Here is a 21,964-nt window from a genome sequence, read left to right as displayed (position 1 = left end):
CAAGTATGCATGCTGGGAGTTGTAGTTTCCCCACAGCTGGAGTGCCGGAGGTTGCCTACCCCTGGTGTAGTGGATGAATCCGGCTATGTCGGAGTTGCTTCAACTGAAGAGATTGGTCACTACCTCCATCTATGGAGTTCTGGTGCCAGAGTTACTGTAGACCAACTGAGTGGTGGGGATGCCAGCTATCAAACCCCCCACCAATATGATACTTATGGCCTATCCTGACAACAGGCCATCGAGAGCACATTACTGGAAAACACATTTAATGACATACACAATATAGTCAGAGCATGGGGCGGTTTAATGGTCCAAGCATCATTTTAAACTCCAGCTGCTTATTCTTTAAATATGCAAATTGACAATAGTTAAAATTGCATGCCCGTTTTGGTCATATTAATAGTTGTTGTTTTTTTTGCTTCATGTGAAAAGGCAGACTATGCTGACGGTTTCGGCAGGTGTAGACTAAATTTTCCATTTTATTCTCAATTGTATTTTATGATATATTTTGATAGTTTTAAAATATATTTTGGCTGGTGGGACATTTACAATTTTTATTTTATTTTGCAGATTTTCTTTATAACTGAGGCATGCAAATGTGGCAAGTGAAGCTTGTGCAGCATAACGGAAAAATGTAAGGTTAACCTGACAAATGTAAGGTTATGCACATGGGAAGGAATAATTCAAGTCACCAGTACATACTAAATGGTAAAACACTGGGTAACACTGACATGGAAAAGGACCTAGGAATTTTACTGAACAGCATACTAAGCTATAGAAACCAGTGTCAGGCAGCAGCTGCCAAGGGCAATTAGATAATGGGTTGCATCAAAAGTAGCATAGATGCCCGGGATGAGAAAATAGTCCTGCCACTTTACAAGCCACTATTCAAACCACACATGGAGTACATGTACTCGGCTCATGCGAACAAAGCAGACATAGCAGAGCTGACAAGGGTTCAGAGCAGGGCAACTAAAGTAACAACTAGAATTGGGCAACTACAGTACCCTGAAAGATTATCAAAATTATGGTTATTCACTTTAGAAAAAAGACGACAGAGCAGATCTAATAACTATGTATAAATATATCAGGGGTCAGTACAGAGATCTATCCCATCATCTATTTATCCCCTGGACTGTGACTGTAACCAGGGGACATCCACTGCGTCTGGAGGAAAGAAGGTTTGTACACAAACATAGAAGAGTAGTCTTTACGGTAAGAGCAGTGAGACTATGGAACTCTCTGCCTGAGCAGGTGGTGATGGTGAGTTCACTAAAAGAGTTCAAGAGGGGCCTGGATGTATTTCTGGAGTGTAATAATATTACAGGCTATAGCTACTAGAGAGGGGCTCGTTGATCAAGGGAGTTATTCTGATTGGAGTCAGGAAAAAATAATTTCCTCCTAAAGTGGGGACAATTGGCTTCTAGCTCACAGTTTTTATTTGCCTTCCTCTGGATCAACTTGCAGGATAACAGGCCGAACTGGATGGACAAATGTCTTTTTTAAGCCTTATAAACTATGTTACATCCTATCGGTCCTTCCACTTGACTGCAAATAACTGGCCATTTAGAAGTGTGAATGACGCCCCTTTTTCCACATGTCTGGACACCAGCTCTTGTGGGAATCCAGCTCTATTTTTTGGACTTTCACATATAGGCCCCTGTATTTGCAGTTTTACAAGAATGGAGGGTCCCCATACCGATCACAGGCAGGGTGGAATACTGTATATATTTTTTTAATTTTCTCTCACCAAACATTGTGTTTAGAGGATATATACAGTATGTATATATATATATATATATATATATATATATATATATATATATATAACACCTTAGTTTCACTTTTAACTGGATCTGTCTTTTGATTACCAATATTCAATACAGGAAACTATGTTTGTTTGGGGAGCTCTCACAGCGATCCCAATCATCGCTCCCAGCCCACAGCTACCTCTGGTAACTGAAAGCAAGGCGCTGTTTTATCTCCCTGTAAAAAGTAGTATCTGAAGGAATAAAGCCAGTTAGTGATCACCATAAAAACACATAAGGGAGGTCACAAACGGGTTAAGCATGAAGATGGCTTCTCTTACAGTCAAGTCCATAAATATTAGGACATCAACACAATTCTAACATTTTTGGCTCTATACACCACCACAATGGATTTGAAATGAAATGAACAAGATGTGCTTTAACGGCAGACTGTCAGTTTTAATTTGAGGGTATTTACATCCAAATCAGGTGAACGGTGTAGGAATTACAACAGTTTGCATATGTGCCTCCCACTTGCTAAGGGACCAAAAGTAATGGGACAATTGGCTTCTCAGCTGTTCCATGGCCAGGTGTGTGTTATTCCCTCATTATCCCAATTACAATGAGCAGATAAAAAGGTCCAGAGTTCATTTCAAGTGTGCTATTTGCATTTGGAATCTGTTGCTGTCAACTCTCAAGATGAGATCCAAAGAGCTGTCACCATCAGTGAAGCAAGCCATCATTAGGCTGAAAAAAACAAAACAAACCCATCAGAGAGATAGCAAAAACATTAGGCATGGTCGAAACAACTGTTTGGAAAATTCTTAAAAAGAAGGAACGCACCGGTGAACTCAGCAACACCAAAAGACCCGGAAGACCACGGAAAACCACTGTGGTGGATGACCGAAGAATTCTTTCCCTGGTGAAGAAAACACCCTTCCCAACAGTTAGCCAGATCAAGAACACTCTCCAGGAGGTAGGTGTATGTGTGTCAAAGTCAACAATCAAGAGAAGGCTTCACCGGAGTGAATACAGAGAGTGTACTGTTCACCACAAGATGTAAACCATTGGTGAGCCACAAAAACAGGAAGGCCAGATTAGAGTTTGCCAAAAGACATCTAAAAAAGCCTTCACAGTTCTGGAACAACATCCTATAGACAGATGAGACCAAGATCAACTTGCAACAGAGTGATGGGAAGAGAAGAGTATGGAGAAGGAAAGGAACTGCTCATGATCCTAAGCATACCACCTCATCAGTGAAGCATAGTGGTGGTAGTGTCATGGCATGGGCATGTATGGCAGCCAATGGAACTGGTTCTCTTGTATTTATTGATGATGTGACTGCTGACAAAAGCAGCAGGATGAATTCTGAAGTGTTTCGGGCAATATTATCTTCTCATGTTCAGCCAAATGCTTCAGAACTCATTGGACGGCGCTTCACAGTGCAGATGGACAATGACCCGAAGCATACTGCAAAAGCAACCAAAGAGTTTTTTAAGGGAAAGAAGTGGAATGTTATGCAATGGCCAAGTCAATCACCTGACGAGAATCCGATTGAGTATGCATTTCAATTGCTGAAGACAAAACTGAAGGGAAAATGCCCCAAGAACAAGCAGGAACTGAAGACAGTTGCAGTAGAGGCCTGGCAGAGCATCACCAGGGATGAAACCCAGCGTCTTTTGCAACCAAGTATTAAAAAGTGAAAGTTTGATTTATGATTATTATTCTGTCCCATTACTTTTGGTCCCTTAACAAATGGGAGGCACATATGCAAACTGTTGTAATTCCTACACCGTTCACTTGATTTGGATGTAAATACCCTCAAATTAAAGCTGACAGTCTGCAGTTAAAGCTCCCCTTGTTCGTTTCATCTCAAATTCATTGTGGTGGTGTATAGAGCCAGAAAATGTTAGAATTGTGTCGATGTCCCAATATTTATGGACCTGACTGTATATGTGGGTTTTTTGATGTTACTAAGAGATGATTTATGGGTGAAATAAATATCACATTCTGAACATGAAAATGGCTTCTAGCCTGTGTGAATTCTCTGATGTATAACAAGAGCTGGTTTACGGTTAAAACATTTCCCACATTCTGAACATGAAAATGGCTTCTCCCCTGTATGAATTCTCTGATGTATAACAAGATCTGGTTTATTGCAAAAACATTTCCCACATTCTGAACATGAAAATGGCTTCTCTCCTGTGTGAATTCTCCGATGTTTAATAATAGCCGATTTATGGTTAAAACATTTCCCACATTCTGAACATGAAAATGGCTTCTCCCCTGTGTGAATTCTCTGATGTACAACAACAGCTGATTTATGGTTAAAACATTTCCCACAGTCTGAACATGAAAATGGCTTCTCTCCTGTGTGAATTCTCTGATGTATAACAAGATTTGATTTACGTTTAAAACATTTCCCACATTCTGAACATGAAAATGGCTTCTCTCCTGTGTGAATTCTCTGATGTATAACAAAATTTGATTTACGTTTAAAACATTTCCCACATTCTGAACATGAAAATGGCTTCCCTCTTATGTGAGCTGTTTCATGTTTAACACCTTTTATGTGACTTTTATTCTGTGTTTCAGTCTGTGATAAATCAGAAGATTGGACTTGTTTAAAAGGATCAAATGATGCATTGTTGCTGTGATTGGATGAGGGTATATCTTGGATATTGGCATGCTCTTCAAATGTAACTCGTGTGATACCACAATCTACTTCAAAATCTAAAGATATGAGATGTTTATCTGAGTTCCTGGCACAGTCATCTGCCAAAAATAAAACACATTTTATTATTGATGAATAATATACCATAAAATTGCATTGAAATTTTATAACTTTTCCATATAAAAATCCACATAAAGAACAAGACATGGCATAAAATTCAAGTATGAATTGACTAAAACTGTGGTGACCACACAGACCACAATCTATTAGTAGACCAAGGACCATAACTAGGCCAGGTTGGCCTCCACTTTGATCAACTTCCATGCAACCCCCACCCAATCAGTCATTTATCAAATAAAACATTTCCTAGTGCTGAATGCCCCCTTAGTGCACTAACGGGGTTGCATAGCATTGTATTGATTTATGATGCTATGTAACCCTTACAGTATTGGATAACACTGGCAGCATCATGACCGTGCTATCCAATATATTCCAGAACTGTAAGGGTTACAAGGTTCACAGGCAGGTAGGAAATATCTGGTGTTCAGTGGTGAGAATTTTTTGTATAAGCTCTTAAGGCTACATTCACACGTGAAAAAAAAAAAGGTCATAAAAAACAGACACACAGTTTTACAAGGCCATTTTTCAACCATTTTTTGCATCCCTTTCTTAGTCGTCTGGACGTTTTGCATTCATTTTTAAAAGCCATTATTTGAGAATGATTTAGATGATTTTTATTAGCTTTTTTTATTTAATTACCAATCCCTGCAGCATACATAATGTCCCCCATAGTGGCCCCAGTTAGTAATAATGTTCCCCAGAGTGGCCACCCATCAGTAATAATTAATCATCCACTTGCACGTGTAAAGAAAAGTTGCTCTTCATTTGGTGCTAAAAGACCTACACTCTCAGTGGGACGAGGTCACCATGCGCTCCTAAGCAAAAATGCTGGGAGAGCATGGTGATGTCATCATGTTGGTAGCACAGGTCCTTCAGCACCAAGAGAGACTGCCTTGTGTGTGCATAATAGACAGTCTGGTTAGACTAAAAGTCAGAGATATCAAAAATCTTCTAATGCCACAGCGCAAAAGGCACTTCATAGTGCTACGCCTGTCACAGTGGAACTATTGCCCTCAGAGGGCGAAGCGATAGCGCTCCTTAACTTGCACAGTAAAGAGCGCATTAGAGCAGCGGTGCGCCAGCATATACCGCCATGCAGCAACTGTTCCCTGAGTGAGCAAGCAAAGACATCTCAGCGGAGCTACCATAAAGGCCATAGAATTTGCGCATTAGTCAAACTACAGCCGACTCTTAAAGTGGCCGAATGGCAAATGCAAGATATTCAGAGAAAGAGCGCCAACTCTCCTGCGATCCCTAGAGAGAGACAGAGATGCATGGTGGGAGGCCAAAGTCCAGAGCTAGAGTGCCTGCAACGCTATTCATGGAGAGACCACATACTGCAGTCAACTAGTTTCCTGATACTAGACCCAAAATCTGCAGCAGCGTATCCAAGTCATCACAGAGCATCGCAAGTCATCACAGAGCATCGCAAGTCTGCACAGAGCATCGCAAGTCTGCACAGAGCATCGCAAGTTTGCACAGAGCATCGCAAGTCTGCACAGAGCATCGCAAGTCTGCACAGAGCATCGCAAGTCTGCACAGAGCATCGCATCACATCACATCAAGAAAAGACAAGTATCCTTTAAGACATTTGTTCCAGCAACTTTCACATTGCAGTATTCTGCTCTTCAGAATAAGGTCAGAGCTTTCCTTTTATTACCTATCATTGCATATAGGCTTTGGCATAAAGAGACATTTTAGTGTTCAGATAAAGATATTAAAGTAAAACAAAGGACAGTTTGTAATACACGTCATTTATTGCCTGCATTTATCTCTGTTGTATTTAAAGTGACAGTCATTTTTTTCTGCATTTGTCAGTATTGCATTTAAAGTGAAAGGACTCTTAATATTCGTATTGATTGTTAGTATTGCATTTAAAGTAAAATATCTGAGCCTAGTATTACCATGCCACTGTTAGAGGATACAAAGATAGATAGAGTAGAAATTGAAGAGCAAGGGAACCTGTCTGAGGTAGAAGAGTCTGATGCAGCATTAGTCTTGCCTCAAACAAATATAGCCAAAGCAGAAGAACTAAGACGTTCATCACATACCAGAAAACCGACCTCAAAGATGCTCGAAAATTTGGAGCAAGAGGCAGCATTAAAGGAGAAAAAGTTTGCCCGGATGTATGATAGGTGGAATCATACATTAAAGACATTCGTAGAAAGCTAAAGCAAAAAAGTATGAAAGGGAACTTGAGTGATTATGGTAGAGACGGTAGAAGAATCTGAATCAGAGCATATGGCAGCATATGTCAACCTGCGGTCGTTTACGACACGTTCCCAAGATATTGTAAGGAACATGGACACATGTATTGTGATCACTAAAGATTTAGTAAAGCTCATGAGAGAACTATCATCTGCAGCAAACTATGATGAAGTTAAAGCAAGAAGCAGAATGAACAAGCTGTGGCGGAACCCGCCTCGCCACTGGGCATTGGAGAGGCCTGGCTACCCGCCTCCTACCTACTGACTATGGCCCCTGGTGAATTTGTACGTGGAATGCAATTTGGGCATGTGGTATTTTGTATTGCTGTGTGTTGTGGACTGTATATATCTTGCCCTGGCTGTAAAGTTTGCTAGGTTACAGGCATGGGTGTTCTGTGCCTCTTCTCCTCCCCCTTTTTCCTGTCCCATTGTTTCTCCAGCAATGTGTTGTCGCAGGGACACCAGTTTAAACCAGCTGTTCTGTCCCTCCTCAATCTCCCATCAGCCCTTGCTATTGTCTGGCCCCCACCCTTCCTTGTACCAGAGTCCTCTAGGTACCCTATTGTATGTAAATGAGGCTGTTGGGGGGTTTAAAGTAGTGTGCTGTGTCTAAATAAAGTTGAGTTCCTGTTTTAACCCTCAAGGTGAAGTGTCGTCTCATTCTTGGGGGAGGATTGATTGCATGCTGTCCCAGTTTGACTGCTAGGAGTGTAAACCTATTCGTATGGTTTTCCTATTCAACTGCCTACAGCATTTATATGCTTGAAGAGGATTTATCTGCTTCTTCGGTTCGGTGATTGTGGTGTCTGCCAGAGTGCTTGGAACCCTCAGGAAAATGCTAGGAGCATCCGTCAACGGAGGTACTCAGTCGGGGTGCCAGGTGATCCGTTACATTGGTGGCAGCAGTGGGATGACGTCCTGGTGTGAGAGGAACAACACCCTGGAGACACATGAATTATTATGGAGCGGCATAAAACCAGCGAGTCCCTGGACAACGCTCGAGGTAGAAAAGGAATGTAACCGGAGGTTACAGAACCTCTTGGTACCACTGGTCAAGCCAATAGGAGAGGCAACCAGGTTGGACTGCAGAGAGAGCGCCCGACAAGAGATGTGGGAAGAAACCCTAGAAGGTGTCCAGCGTTGGCGAGGTGAGCGTTTTCCCAGCAAGAAGCAGCGGTTACAAGCCAGAGTGGCCCTACGGATACCTATGCTGGGAGAACAGGCCCAGGAGGAATTGGTGAGGCAACTTAATTCACTGGCATGGGATGGAACTGGGTCTCGATGATGCATACCAAGCGCTACGTTGGTACGCGGTTCAGCGGGTTCCCGGAATGGCCAAATTTGACAAACCCGAGGGCAAGGATTATAATGGCCCTGGCTTATTATGGGGGGCCTTTGCAGAACCGGAATTTGGGAGTGCGGCAGAGGCACGTCTTTGGGACATATTTGACTACAGAGAGGCCGTGCTGGATCTCCTTATGGCCGAAGACCTAAGGCCAGACCTGATTGAACTGGCTGTCCAGGAATGGGAACTGGAGCAGGATTACCAGCACCTGGTCAGCTCCAGTCAGTCACCCTATACCCTGCAAGTACCACCAGAGCAGTGGGAGATCGAACGGAATTATGCAGACTTATATGATCAAGTGACAAGTGACAAGTTTATGGACTGTACACCATTGGGAGCGTTGAGTTTTGTTCCCCCTCCCCAACAACTAAGCCCGTCATCAGGAGACCTGCATTCAGTACCTCCTACTCCCCAACCAGCCCCAGAAATGAGGGACCTTATCGACTGGTCTTGGGAAGACCCACAGATGGCAGGTGGAGATGGGACCGAGATCTCTCTACCGGCCCTACAGAGATACTGGGCAGCCGGCCCAGATCTCCAACTCCAGATGGGGGTAATACAGGGAGAGAAGTGTGTCGTCCTTCCTTCCCAGCGGCAGAGTGATTTACAGGGAGGGGAGACAGCCGGTTTCACTCCCCAGCGGCAGTGTGAACTACAGGGAGTGGAGACAGCCAGTCTCACTCCACAGTGGCAGTGTGCTTTACAGGGAGGGGAGACAGTCGGTCTCTCTCCCCAACAGCAGCAGTACCAGGAGGAGGAGGTAACCAACCCCTCCCCTCCACAGCCAACTCCAAACCAGGTACTGGGGTCAGTAGAGGAGTCGTTAGCCCCCTCTGGCCCCCTCCCAGCAGAAGAGCTGGCATCTGGGCAGAGCGCCGCTGGCCTCTGCCCTACTTGTCCCCTTACCACCCCAGCAGAAGAGCTGGCATCAGGGCAGAGAGCCGCTAGCCTCTGCTCCACCGACCCCCTTGTTACAGGACTGGCTTGTACCCCCCTCGCCCCAGCAGAAGTGCTGGCATCAGTGCAGAACACCGCTGGCCGCTGTTCTCCAAGTAGCCCCAGCGGTTTGCCTAGCACACCAAGGGGAGACAGTAAGCCCCACAACAGTGCATATGAGACCGTAGTCTCTGTACCTGCACCACTGGAGATATGGACAGTCTGTCCTGGTCCACAACAACAGGACAATGTATTGGAAGGAGAGGCAGTCTGCTTTCCCCTACAACAAGGGAGGGTGTCGCAGAGAAAGGAGCCTGTTACCCCTTCCCCCCAGCAACAGCTTTGTTCCACCAGGGGAGAGGGCACCCTGGTTACCTTCCCCCCAAGCCATGGATCTACAACTGGGCACAAGCGGCAGGGGGCCATAGGGACAACTACACCCTTTGAGAAAAGCCGGCTGACTATCAGAGCCCCAGACCGCCTAGAGGTCTGGAGTCTGGATAGTCTCAATGGGAAAGGGGAGAAATGTGGCGGAACCCGCCTCGCCACTGGGCATTGGAGAGGCCTGGCTACCCGCCTCCTACCTACTGACTATGGCCCCTGGTGAATTTGTACGTGGAATGCAATTTGGGCATGTGGTATTTTGTATTGCTGTGTAGTGTGGACTGTATACATCTTGCCCTGGCTGTAAAGTTTGCTAGGTTACAGGCATGGGTGTTCTGTGCCTCTTCTCCTCCCCCTTTTTCCTGTCCCATTGTTTCTCCAGCAATGTGTTGTCGCAGGGACACCAGTTTAAACCAGCTGTTCTGTCCCTCCTCAATCTCCCATCAGCCCTTGCTATTGTCTGGCCCCCACCCTTCCTTGTACCAGAGTTCTCTAGGTACCCTATTGTATGTAAATGAGGCTGTTGGGGGGTTTAAAGTAGTGTGCTGTGTCTAAATAAAGTTGAGTTCCTGTTTTAACCCTCAAGGTGAAGTGTCGTCTCATTCTTGGGGGAGGATTGATTGCATGCTGTCCCAGTTTGACTGCTAGGAGTGTAAACCTATTCGTATGGTTTTCCTATTCAACTGCCTACAGCATTCATATGCTTGAAGAGGATTTATCTGCTTCTTCGGTTCGGTGATTGTGGTGTCTGCCAGAGTGGAACCCTCAGGAAAACGCTAGGAGCCCCGTCAACGGAGGTACTCAGTCAGGTTGCCAGGTGATCCGTTACACAAGCTTTTTATGAGAGACTATGCTAGGTCCTTATGGGGAACCACAATCTCAAGTGGGACTTCCTTCGCTAGCAGAAGTGCCACCCACATATCAGAGTCCTCAATTACTTCAGCCGAAAGAAAGGAATTAGCTGAACAACTTGCTATCAAGAGAGCAGAAATTGAAATGGAAGCTGCCATTGAGGCGCAGCGCCAACTGATCGCTGAAAAGGATGCACAGTGCCATCAGATGGAAGCTGAAATGGATGCACAATGCCATCAGATGGAAGCTGAAATGGATGCACAATGCCATCAGATGGAAGCTGAAATGGATGCACAATGCCATCAGATGGAAGCTGAAATGGATGCACAATGCCATCAGATGGAAGCTGAAATGGATGCACAATGCCATCAGATGAAAAGTCTGGAAAGGCAAAAAGAAGTTAAGATCATAGAAGCCAGACCCAGAGTACACGAAGAGGATATGAATCGGAGTAGTCATAGGTTCAAATCTGTTCTAAGTGAAGAAGCAGACTCCTACTTTCCTACTTACGCCCATGAAAATGGAAGGGAATCTCCAGCATTTAGTGAGAGAATAAGTTATTATTCTTCCATCCCTGCTCAGAAAAACAAAGAGAGGCCTAGTCCAGTGTTAGGGAAAAGGTGTGTAAATTTACCCTCTATCTCTACCAGAAAAGATAAAGAAAAGGACTCCCCTAATTCAGAACTAAGTGAGAAAATAGAACCGGATGATTCTATTCCTAGATGTCACGGCAATGCTCAGGAGAGTGTTACAACTTTTGTCCCAACAGGACAACAGAGAACAGTCCTCGCTAGACCTCCCATGCCAGAACCCACTGTATTTTCAGGAGACGTACTGAAGTTCATAGAGTGGAAGGCAAGTTTTCAAATGACCATTGAGCATCATTGCTTCAGTCCAATCGACAAGTTATTCTACCTTCAGAGATATGTTGGTGGGGAAGCAAAGAAAGTTCTTGAAGGTAACTTCTATAGAAAAGACGAAGAAGCCTACAAGCAAGCTTGGGAAAAATTAAATGCAAGATATGGTCATCATTTCTTAGTACAAAGAGCTTTTAGAGAGAAATTGAATAACTGGCCTAAAATAGGTCCTAAAGAACACTTCAGACTCCAAGAGTACGGTGACTTCCTGCAAGCATGCAGCAATGCCATCCCACACGTTCAAGGACTGGAAGTACTGAAGGACTATCTAGAAAACCACAGGATGCTAACTAAGCTACCTGAAGAATTGGCTTCTAGATTGAATCACTATGTGACTAAACAGTTAGATCTAGGCAAGAACTTCCCAAGTTTTAAAGAGTTCTCTGAGTTCGTCAATAAGGAAGCATGGATAGCATGTAATCCAGTAAGATCATCATACGTCTTAAAATCCTTAGAAGAAAGGCCTGCAAGAGAGATAAGACGTGCAAGAGTAACTATCTTTGCAACCAACACAGCAGCTAAAGGTCCAGATACCTACGAGAGCAAGTTCAAAGTCACTACTGGGATCAGTAGAGAGACAGAACTGACAAATCTTCAGACTACCTTCAAGTGTATGTTCTGTGGAGAGAACCACTCCATACATAAGTGCCAACAATTGAAGAAGTCCCCAGAAGAAAATAAAAAATTTGTGCTGGATAACCTACTGTGTTTCGGATGCCTAAGAAAAGGCCATGTTACTAAGGAGTGTAAGAAAAAGGGCACATGCAGCGTTTGCAAATGACGCCATCCTACACCACTACATGATGAACGTCCAAAGAAAGATCAATCCTCAATACCTAAAGATACTGAGGAAAGAAATAAAGTATCGGTATTCTTTTGCAGAGTGGGGGAAGGAGAAAGCAATGGCACATCAATGGTTGTACCAATGTGCATTTCAAATCCTAAAAGGAGGAACAAGAAGGTATACGCCTATGCGCTACTGGATGCCCAGAGTGACGTCACCTTTATTGATCAAGAAATCTGCAAAAAATGACAAATGGCTACAGAACCAGTGAAGCTCAAACTCACCACAATGACAGGGAGAGACACATTAGTGAACAGTCAAAGGGTCAAAGGACTAACAGCTAGAGGACTTCATCCTCAAAGAAGGACATGCAGAGAAAGTTAATAATCAGCCTAAAGAAGGAGAAGTGTGGTACATCCCACATCAAGGTATCTACCACTCAAAGAAACCAGATAAGATTAGAGTAGTATTTGATTGCTCAGCAAAGTACAATGGTGTTGCATTGAATGATCATCTACTAAAACAGCTAATCCAATTAAAGTTACCTTGTGCAAAGACTGGTGTCCTTTGAGTCATCAATCAATCAACAGGACGACAAGGGAAACATACATTCTACAGGCAACCTCGGCAAGGGGGGGTTATTCTGGCGTCAAGTGTCTTGAGCTTTATCTTGCGCCACCCCCCCCTGGTGAAGTGAGTAAAAACACGACTGTTATATTATAATCTGCAAAATAATACAGTAAATATACTTACCTTGATGATCAGGGTTTTTATGTAAGAATACAATTATATATTTTTAATTTCCTATTTGGCTTTACACAATTTGGTTTTCTTTATCTCTGGGGAGGCACTCCAAGCCTCTATTAGTGGTATCATTTCTTCTTCAATACTTGTTGCCCCACCAACCCTTCTTCATCTCCTTTTTCGTCCATCTACTAAAAGGACCAGATCTTACAAACACTCTGCCTGGAGTACTCTGTAGATTCAGAAAGTCATGTGTGTGACGTTGAAAAGATGTTCCACCAGTTTCATGTGAAGAATGAAGATAGAGACTTCCTGAGGTTTCTATGGTGGGAGGATGGAGATACAGATACAGAACCAGCAGAATACAGAATGAAAGTACACTTGTTTGGAGCAGCATCATCTCCAGGTTGCACCAATTATGGTATGAAGTACCTGGCTAATCAGAATGAAAAGGATTGCCCATCAGCAGCAAATATTCTGAAGAAAAACTATTATGTAGATGATGGTCTCATAAATCTAGAGTCTACAGAATCTGCAATCAAACTAGTGAAAGAAAGCCAAGAGTTATGCGCAAGAGGAAACCTGTGCCTTCACAAATTCATCTCAAACAACAGAGAGGTACTGGAATCCATCAGTGACTCTGAACGTGCAGCAACAATGAAGAATGTAGGTCTCAATTATGATCATCTTCAAGTTCAGAATGTACTTGGATTGGGATGGAATGTAGAGAATGACAAGTTCTTCTTTGAAGTATCTATTGAAGAGAAAGTTGCAACTATACAAACCATTCTTTCCGCAGTGGCTTCTATATTTGATCCATTGGGATTCTTGGCCCCAGAAATCCTCAGAGCAAAAGAAATACTGCAATAATTATGCAGACAGAAGTTGGGATGGGATGAGCCCATACCTGAAAATATGAGGCCCAGGTGGGAGAGTTGGATAAGAGACTTGCAAAACTTGAGAGAAGTTCGAATACCCAGATGTTTTGTACCTCATGATTTCGGAAAGTACAAGAAAATAGAACTTCATCACCTTTCAGATGCCAGTAGTTATGGTTATGGTCAGTGCTCATACATCAGAGTGATAGAAGAAGAAAGGATACACTGTTCCCTGGTTATGGGGAAGGCCAGAGTTGCACCTACCAGTATTCAGACAATACCAAGACTTTAACTGTCAGCAGCTGTTTCAACATCAGTAGGCAAGTTTCTGAGAGAAGATTTGGAATTGAAAATAGATGAAGAATATTTTTGGACAGACTCACAAGTTGTCCTAGGATACATAAACAACGGAGCCCGAAGAATCTATATCTTTGTCACCAACAGAGTTGAGAAAATTCAGGAGATAACAAATTCGGAACATTGGCATCACATTGACACAAAGCATAACCCAGCAGATCATGCTTGAAGAGGCCTGAATGTAACTGAATTGAAAAATTCTAATTGGTTCACAGGTCCAGAGTTCCGTTGGGAAAAGGAAATCACGCCCAGTAAAGGTTACACAGAATTATCTATGGGTGATCCAGAAGTAAAAGTTGTACAAACATTAAGCACTGCTGCCGACTGTCAAGATGACATACTTGAAAGACTAGCCAGATGTTCAAAATGGAATACAGTCATAAACGTAGTTGCTCGAATTCAACGTTTGGGAAAGACAAATCAGAACTGTGAGAAATGTGTTAAGTTCAGTGTTGAAAAAGAACGCTGGAAGAATAGATGATGCTTCACTTAGGACCCTATTCTATGAAGTAATGTCTATTGTTAACAGTCATCCACTTACAGTTGATAATATTAACGATCTAACACGTTTGCACCCTTTAACTCCCAACCATCTACTTCACCTTAAGTCTGATTACATACAGCCACCTCCTGGCAAGTTCACCAAAGAGGATTTATATCCCAGGAGGAGATGGCGAAGAGTTCAATATCTATCAGAACAGTTTTGGAATAGATGGAGGAAAGAGTACTTAGCCAATCTGATGCTAAGAAGTAATTGGCAAACACCCAGAAGAAATATCCAAGTTGGTGACATAGTGTTAGTAAAAGAAGAAGATTTAGGCTGGGTTCACACGGGCGAGATTTCTGCGCGGGTGCAATGCGTGAGGTGAACGCATTGCACCCGCACTGAATCCGGACCCATTCATTTCTATGGGGCTGTGCACATGAGCGGTGATTTTCACGCATCACTTGTGCGTTGCGTGAAAAATCGCAGCATGCTCTATATTGTGCGTTTATCACGCAACGCAGGCCCCATAGAAGTGAATATCGCAAGCATCCGCAAGCGAGGATGCGGTGCGATTTTAACGCGTGGTTACTAAGATGACAGTCTATTCACTGTATTATTTTCCCTTATAACATGGTTATAAGGTAAAATAATAGCATTCTTTTATACAGAATGCTTAGTAGAAGGTCAATTGAGGGTTAATAAAAAAAAAAATAATAATAATTAGCTCACCTCCTCCTCTTGATCGTGTCGTTGCCGATCTCTTTTTACTTCTTTAATCATGAGCTGCCGGCTAAAGGACCTGTGGTGACGTCACATCACATGGTCCAATTACATGGTCCATCACCATGTACTAAGCATTCTGTATTAAAGAATGCTATTATTTTCCCTTATAACCATGTTATAAGGGAAAATAATTACATCTACACAACCTTGAAACCAAACCTGAACTTCAGTGAAGAAGTTCGGGTCTGGGTACCACATTCAGTTTTTTTATCATGCGCATGCAAAACGTATTGCACCCGCGTGATAAAAAAGGAACGCAATCGCAGTCAAAACTGACTGCAATTGCGTACCCACTCGCGCGGGTTTGCTGCAATACACCCAGGGCGCATCCGGACCCAAAATGTGACGCCCGTGTGAACCCAGCCTTACCTAGAAGTCAATGGAAATTGGTCAAAATTCTAGAAATTCAAAAGGATGAAGACAAACGAGTAAGAAGAGTGTATTAGTTGAGTTAGACTCAAAACTTGACAATAAAAGGAAAACGTCTCACTACTCCACTAAAGTTGGAACGTTCTATACAGAAGTTAGTTGCTCTACTTGAGTGATAAAAGACACTTGGAAGTTGAGAACCCGATGGAAAATTCCTCAAATTCATGTTCAAGTCCTACCACTAAGAACATAGAATTAGGGTACATTCACATGTCCGTGTGTGTTTTGCGGATCCGCAAAACACGGACACCGGCAATGTGCGTTCCGCATTGCGGACAAGAATAGGGCATGTTCTATTTTTTTCGGGAACGGAAATGCAGACCCGGAAGTGCGGGTCTCCATTTCCGGATCCGGGCCGCACATCGTAGGGCCCCATAGGAAAAATGGATCTACACTCATCGGTGAATGATCTGACATTAAATAATCAGACTTATTCACTAATGGGTACATGTGCATGTTTGCCAACCCCATATCAATCCTAGAAAGAGACATATACAGTCAGGTCCATAAATATTGGGACATCGACACAATTCTAACATTTTTGGCTCTATACACCACCACAATGGATTTGAGATGAAACTAACTTAATTTGAGGGTATTACCATCCAAATCAGGTGTAGAAATTACAACAGTTTGCATATGTGCCTCCCACTTGTAAAGGGATCAAATGTAATGGGACAGAAAAATAATCATAAATCAAACTTTCACTTTTTAATACTTGGTTGCAAATCCTTTTCAGTCAACGCATAGACCTCACCAGATGCTGGGTTTCATCCCTGGTGATGCTTTGCAAGGTCTCTACTGCGAATGTCTTCTTATGGACCTGACTGTACGTGGACGAGCAGCAAGAATATTTCTTTTCCCCTGGGTGCATTTCCCTCCATATATCTGTTAGGCCCACCTCCCTCAGTAATCTACCAAAGGGAGATTCCATTCCAGTTGACACTCTGCACTGGTCTAGTTCTTCGTAAATTACATTATTAAAATCCCCAACTATCAAGCCTGGAATGTCAGGATATTCCGCCATAAACTCCAGCACCATTTTCAGCAGCACTGAGGTGTAAGGCGGGGGAATATAGATTGTTACCAGCACCATCTTCATTCCATTAATCGCACAGTGGACACATATGAACCTCCCCTCTACATCCACAAATTCCCGTATACATTTGAAGAGTATATTCTTATTAACAAGTATACTCACTCCACTGAAATATATGCGGAGAAGACCGAGTGCACAGAATAGCCAACCCAAGATTTTTGGAGCAATTGCACGTTTGATTTGGTCATATGTGTTTCCTGTAGGCAGCAGATGGCTGGCTGGTATATCAATAAATATCTAAATATGCCATGTCTTCTGTTAGCCTCCGCCATTCCCTGCACATTCCAACTAATCACTTTAGTCAAAGACGCCTTTACATTCTTTCTATTTACATAAGTGTTTACCAGTTGTCCACATTTTCCCATCCCAAAACTGCCATTTCTTCCATAAAAGCATGCAGATACTGGAATGTACCCTCTTGCCCCCCCCCCCCTCCTCCCTCTCAGTGAAAACAAAATGTATTCAGATTTTCCAATATTACTTTCATAACATAGGGCTAACCATAAAAACCTAGCCCAACAATCTCTACTGCAAACTTCAGTCCCGTACCTAAGTGCTTTAAAAACTTGCACCGGTACGAATAGAACGGTACTACTCACGCTCCTGCAATGGGACGTCCCATCAACGTGACTGGGAATTCCCTTTTAAGTCCACAGTAGGAACTTTAATGTCAACAAAGGAATTATACTGAGTTTACTCACTGAGTGAATATTTCAGGTGCCCAAGTTCTGATTTCTGAGCTGCCATTCATTCTTGTCTAGCCACTGTAGTGCAGCATCCGGGTCTTCGAAAAACAGTGCAGATCCTACGGCGACTACCCTCAGCTTGGCTGGAAACATCATGGAGTATTGTATTTGTAATCTACGGAGTAGTCTTTTTATTTCCACGAAGCGGGCACTTTTCTTCTGTACTTCAGATGAATAATCCGGGAATATGGAGACCTGTACGCCGTTTATCGTGAGCTCCGAGTGGTCTCTGGATCGCTGTAGTATAGTGTCTCTATCTTTATAGTGCAACATTTTTGCTAGGATTGGGCGAGATGGGCGTCAAGAAGGCAACGGTCTTGTAGGGACGCAATGTGATCTCTCCACCACACATAAGGACGATAGACCTTTGTCTTTGAACTTTACAGTTATCCACTTTTCAATAAATTTGGTGGCATTCACACCCTCCGCTGTTTCTGGCACCCCAACAAGCCTGATATTATTCCGGCGTGACCGGTTTTCAAGGTCATCTGTTTTAGCATATAATGTAGCGATATCTTTGGCGGTTACTTTGGCTGCTTTTTGGAGCGGTTTAAATCGTTCTGCCGCTTTGTGCAGATCATGACGTATGATGATAGAAAGGTCCTCTTTAAGGCTACCAAATTGTATATTTAAACTTTTAAGGGTGTTATTGCAGCTTGCTATGGCAGCCATTACATCTTTTAAAAGTGGGTTCTGCTGTCTCCTCCTCTTGACCTTGTGCTTTTGATTCTGCACTATATTGCTGCTTATGGGATAGCTGGGACCCCTGCACTGTCTGCTCATCTTCTGATGAACTCTCCTTCCCTTCTGACGCAGATTGAGCCCTCTCCGAATCTCCCCACCTCTCCTTCAAGCTCTTTTGAGGCTTATGTGCGTACTTCTCCAGGCGCGCTGCTATCTCCTGGCACGCTGTAACAGGCACGCTCTCCTCCTCATCTGCGCCATATTGGATCCCTGCCTCATGCTCTGGTTTCATCAGAGTTTTGCCCTTTCTTGGCATTCTGATGGCATCTGGTTAAGGAGTGCACCTCTGTGGAGCTAGATGTCCCCTTAAAGGTAAGTTGGACAGTGGTGGTTTGCTGTGGACAGGCTGGAAGTCAGGCTCATAGCAGGAGCTCCGGGACGCGCGTGTTATGCCATGCTCCGTCAGGCCCTGCCCCCCGGGAACAAATAAATTTGACCATAATGGAATCTGCTCCCATTGGCATGATGATCTGTGTATGACTCTCTGGCAGATCTACTCCTCGGCATCAGCTGGAGGTGTGTGACGATGCCACCTGCCACACTGAATACCCTGCACTGGAGGCTGGACAAGATAGTACACATATCAAACTGGCCCAGTTCCAGCCACTAATACAATCTGCCTCCCAGAAGTCTTTTGAGTCAGGGGACAGGCTATGTGCAGAAGAAAAGGCACAGTCCAGGTACGACTGAACCCGGATGTTCAGGCAATGGTTGTCCTTTTGCTGATATGTGTCAAGTTGGCACAGCATTTAAAAAACTTCCATCCCATTAAGAAAACTAAATTGGCTGCTGCTGATTCTGAGACTTATTGTAGGGGTAGCACCACCAGAGAGGGTAGAAGGTCTCTAACTCAGCCAGGTTGGAGATGGGACTCCTGGACAGAAATACAGGTGACAGGCATCAGTAAAACATTCTCCCCTTTTTGCTTTGATTGCAATGATCTAAAAGTATGGCTATCCAGTAGTCATCACCTTGCTTAAAGCTAACCACATGCTTGCCAGCGGGTAGGCAACCAAGTATGCAGTTTGTCATGCTCACCAGCATGCCTGAGGACCCAGTTCTTTAAGACCCCACTGCAATGGTTGGTCATGGCCAATGTCATCATCATCATCAGCATATATAATCATACCAAGTGCCAACCTCCTTTCCTATCTGTGCCTGGGAAAACTCCATGTCTCCCTGCACCACAAACTTCTCCTCCTCCACTTCCTCTTGTATGCGACTTCGTCAATCCAGGTTCCTATCAGTTAAAGGATCCCCAGAAATCTGTGGAGGTTGTTGTCCTTCAGCTAGTCCTTGTTGCATCAGCGTGAGCATTTGTTCTAATATAAGTATCAGGGTGATGCCATGTTAATGCTTGTCCCTCCTCTGGTGGCATCTTCGAAGGGGTTGAGGATGCTACACATGTCCCTGATGAGCTGTCACTGCCTGCGCTCAAAATAACATATGCTCTGCTGTGGTGGTCTCATGCATCATATAAATCATTAATCTCTTTATGCTGCTCATAGTACAGCTTCAGCATATGTAAGGTGGAATTCAAACGGTACAAAGGCAGACCATTTATTTCAGAAGGGGCTTTTTAGCCACATAAGAATGGCTGGACAGTCCCCTGGACATGACCAACACCATCTGCAAGACACGTTGCTTTTTCAAAAATTGATGCACCACTAAATTTATGATGTGTGCCATGCAGGGAACATGTGTTATTTCTCCAAATGGAATGCAGCCACAATGTTCATTCCATTGTCACCAACCACATGTGTCGACCCGCTGTGCCACTTACCGGTTTGGCTTTGGGCCAAACTTGGGAGCGGAATCTAAGTGTTCCCCTGGTTTTCACCCTTTATCCCGCTCCAAGATGCGGAAGCTGATCTTAGCTGCAGGGGAGACACCAGGTCACTACCGCAAGAGTGGTCCCGGTTAAGTGGCAGCTGGCCGAGCAGGCCAGAACGCCCCAGTGCAAGCACTGTGGATACAGGCAGGTGGAGCGAGCTGTCACTGGATGGAAGGAGTGCAGCAGCAGAGTCAGATGAAGCAGAGCTTAGTTAGTGATTTAGCAGAGTTGGAGCTGTTAGAACAGCAGAGCTGAATAGCTCAGGTGCAGCAGGTGAAACAAGCTAAACAGCAGACAGAGGAGTGGTTGACAATCCGAATCATACACTTCAGAGCAGCGAGGTACAGGAGGATCAGGCAGAGACGAGGTCAGGATACAGGCTAAGGTTGGAAGCAGGATATCAACCCAGGAACAACAAGCTGGAACCTTCGCTGTAGAAAACTACAATATTGCTCAGGCATCACAGGAAGGGGGAAGCACCCTTATAAAGGTGGTGCCTGGCCGGGATTGGAGAGAAGGCAGAATCAGGTGCGTGCACGAACCCTTAAAGAAACAGGACGCGTGCGGCTCCTACAAGGTGCAACTGAAGCTGTTGCCGCCCGTGACAGTGCAGGAAAGCGGGTCCGGAGCCTGCAGTGGAGAAGAGGAGCCTTGTGTGGAGGTCGACTGAGGTACATAGCAGGATGTGCTGCACGCTGGCGGCTCCCAACTGCCATTGTTACAGCCAGTAAGGCGCTATTAGGATTAACCTGGGTTTTTCTTGTAACACCTTTTGCAGGATCTTCAGAATTAATGCAAATGGGGGAACCGCATACAGGGTCTCGTTTGGCCAAGGCTGGGCGAGTGCATCGACGAAGAATGGGCGATCTCTGTAAGATAGGGAGCAAAATTTTTCTGTTTGACTTTTTTGTCGTGTTGCAAAAAGGTCCAGGTCTGAAAAAAAACAATTTTTGTGTTATTTGAATTAAAACCTGTCGATTCAGACTCCACTCTCCTTCTTTCAGGACATCTCTGCTTAGAAAGTCTGCGACTCTGTTGTCCTTTCCTTTTATATGGACTGCTATATATGAAAGTATATTTTTTTCTGCCCATCGGAAGATCTTTTCTGATACTTTTGCCAAGGACAGACTTTTTGTACCTCCCTGTTTGTTCAGATAAGTGACCGCCGTGATGTTGTCTGATAAAATTTATATCTCTCATCCTTTTATTTCTGATTGAAGTGTTTTTAAGGCCTCCCAAACCGCAGATAAATCTCTTAGATTGTAGGAAGACAGACTTAGATTTTTTTTCCCATGTTCCCTGTACAATGGACAGGTCTGAATGAGCCCCCCAGACGATTCTGCTGGCGTCTGTTGTAATTGTTATGGTGTTTGTTTGTCGCCAAGGTACTCCCCTGAAGATTCCTTCTGTTTTGCCACCAATTTAGGGAGTCTTTTACTTACTGGGGAACTCTTACCTTCTTCTATAATGAGGGCATACTCTTGTCCCAATTCTTTAACATGAACGTTTGAAGAGTCCAAGAATGCGCTTGTGCCCATTTTACAGCTGGAATTGAAGAAGACATTAGACCCAATACCTTCATTACCATTCGAATAGTCACTTTCTCCTGCTGCAGAATAGAGAAATTTCCTGGTTGATTTTTGATAGTTTTTCTGTTGGAAGAAAAGTTTTCAAAAAGTTTGAGTCCAATAACATGTCCAAAAATATCTTCCTTCTTTCGGGAAGAAGATTACATTTTTCTAGATTTATCATCCATCCTAGTCCTTCTAGATCCTGCTGTACAATACTTAATTGTTCTTCTAGTGTCTCTTTCGACTCTGCAGCAATAAGAAAATAGTCTAAAAAGGGGATGACCAGTATCCCTTTTTTATGTAAATCTGCTACGGCCCCTGCCAT

At 43.8% G+C, this 21,964-nt stretch overlaps 1 long non-coding RNA gene across 1 annotated transcript in view; it reads left to right on the top strand.

The window, feature by feature from the left end:
- The first annotated feature begins 344 nt into the window (after positions 1 to 344).
- LOC121003614 overlaps positions 345 to 21,964 on the top strand; it is a 248,272-nt gene continuing 226,652 nt past the window's right edge. Inside the window, exon 1 of the long non-coding RNA XR_005779556.1 lies at positions 345 to 605. This is a non-coding gene — a long non-coding RNA (uncharacterized LOC121003614). The remainder of the gene's footprint in view (positions 606 to 21,964) is intronic.

Source organism: Bufo bufo, chromosome 6 (genome assembly GCF_905171765.1).
Source record: "Bufo bufo chromosome 6, aBufBuf1.1, whole genome shotgun sequence".
Lineage (NCBI taxonomy): Eukaryota > Metazoa > Chordata > Amphibia > Anura > Bufonidae > Bufo > Bufo bufo.
The sequence above is the reverse complement of the archived record's forward strand: the minus strand, read 5'-3'. Positions and strand labels throughout refer to the sequence as shown.